This window comes from Charadrius vociferus, unplaced genomic scaffold (assembly GCF_000708025.1).
Source record: "Charadrius vociferus isolate BGI_N301 unplaced genomic scaffold, ASM70802v2 scaffold483, whole genome shotgun sequence".
NCBI lineage: Eukaryota > Metazoa > Chordata > Aves > Charadriiformes > Charadriidae > Charadrius > Charadrius vociferus.
The window spans coordinates 70,143-72,172 of record NW_009647585.1 but is presented as its reverse complement, the minus strand read 5'-3'; the positions used below and the strand labels follow the sequence as shown (position 1 = coordinate 72,172).

The 2,030-nt window shown below is 41.0% G+C and overlaps 1 protein-coding gene across 1 annotated transcript in view; it reads right to left on the bottom strand.

Moving 5' to 3' along the window:
- LOC104282829 (transmembrane protein 68-like) overlaps positions 1-2,030 on the bottom strand; it is a 15,734-nt gene that overhangs the window by 6,424 nt on the left and 7,280 nt on the right. The gene's annotated exons all lie outside the window — the stretch shown is intronic.

The window sequence follows — 2,030 nt, the reverse complement described above, 5'->3', positions numbered from 1 at the left end:
ACCTGTAAACCCAAATCAAAGATGTTTCTAGAGGGACTGAAGCATTAAGTCCTGCTTATAAATTTTGGTCTAAAAAGCTGAAGATTTAGGGTTTTCAGTGGCTTTTTGTCATAGTAAAGTCAGGCGCTATCTCACAATCAGAACTAAACTGGAAAAAACTGGCAAGCACTCTGTGCCATCTTTCACGTGTCCCTTCAAAGGAGTTACTAAGTCAGCTCCAGGGTGCTGGCTCCGTGCCCAAGCTCTACTTTTCAAATGTAGCACAGTCCTAATAAAGTGCAACAAGAGAAAACACCAGCAAATTGTTGTGGTTTTTTGTTTTGTTAACTTTGGCAGACAAAGAGCAGTCTGTGCACAAGAAGAAGAATGATGACGAAAATGCAGCATTCTCTGTATTACAGATCACTGCAGGAACTGACTCCCTGGTTCAGTTTGTAAGTACCCAGATGCCTTTCACACAAAGACACTTCTGGCAAGCCCGGATTAGGTATGTTCATCTTAGGTTAACATTTTTCATTTACTTAAATTTTTAACTGTAAAGTTACACAAACTCCTCATATCATCTGGAATTTGAAATGTCATACTGACCCTGCTTCTTCTAGAAACAGCAGAACATAAGAAAATTTGTTTACAAGCATCAAATGCACACATGCTTGATCAATTTAGACAACTATGCTAATGTGAAAGAACATAACTAGCATAAACCTCTGTTTGCAGGAAATCTATCATGTTCACTTGGTTCAATAAATTTTAAATTTATACAGTATTTATGACTACTGCATACCAAAATGGGAACTTTAGATGACTGAGCCGAATGGGAAAGATTAGTTCTCTTTCTTGAAGTTTCCCACTGAGGCAAACAAACTTATCAGCCATAGGCAAGGAGACAGAACTGATCTAGTCAAGTCTGCCCCTCAATAACAGTCTTCAATTTTTTAACCTCGGTTAACAAATGAATAGTTGTTACTATGAACACACACACACACAGAAGGGGAGTCCAAATATAGTTAAGAAGACAGAGGTCTGTGTTCTCTCACAGCCCCCATAAACTAAGGGCTTGGGAAGAAGAGCACGAGGCAGCATATCATTAGTTTATTCTTAACTAAACTCCAATCTCTAACTAGTCTTTGTAGTTGGTGTGAGCATAATTACTCCTGATTTATATCTATACACAGTCGGGATCTGTCCATAAACATGACAACAGAACACAAGCTCTGTTACACCTGTCTCATTCTGCTGTGCCTGCCATGAACGCTGCAGGGGACACTAGCAGTCTCCATCTAGTAGCATTTGCACAGAGGACAGCTGAACTAGAGTTTTCCTAGAGTAACTTAATTTTTCTCAGGTGCTTTCTTTGTGGGATCTTAAATAGCTGTTTTTCACAATGTTTTACATTCCCAAACTAATTAAAGCTCTCTGGAATGTACCTGGTGGTAGGAAGCTGCCTGTCTCTAAGCCCTTTCTGTCATTGAGTTCAGGAGAGAGACAAAACAGCCATGAGAAGTGTTGAGCCGAGCAGGAACAGAGGCTCCAAGGCAGCAGAAGCTGTGAAGATAGTTTTCCTTTCTGCATTGGACATGCTGCGGAAGGGATGGGGTGGCGAGGATGTGTGTGTGATACAGCAACACCATGAGTCTGTCTAGTTCATAGGTCAGAAAAAAAAAGAACAGAACAGAAACAGAATACAGCCAAAAATGTGGAATACAGAATAGCGATGGTGTGGGATTTCAAGTCTTCACAAAATTTCTCAGCTGTATTTCCCCCTTAACTTTTAGTATAAACTGTATATTCTGAGCTGTACCTCCTAGCCGAGCACAGCAGATCATAGGTTACCATCAATGTCTCTGCTCCAGTAGCAAAGAGGAAGAACCTGGCTCTGTTATAGCAGCAGAGAGACAGGAACTAGTGCAGTGGCCCTGAAGGGACAGCCAGGGTACTTTGTGCCCAAAGCAAAGGTCATCATGAAGTCAGAAGAAACACCAGGGTAGTACTTGGCTGTTGCATGAAAGTGACCAAGAATCTATTTTTCC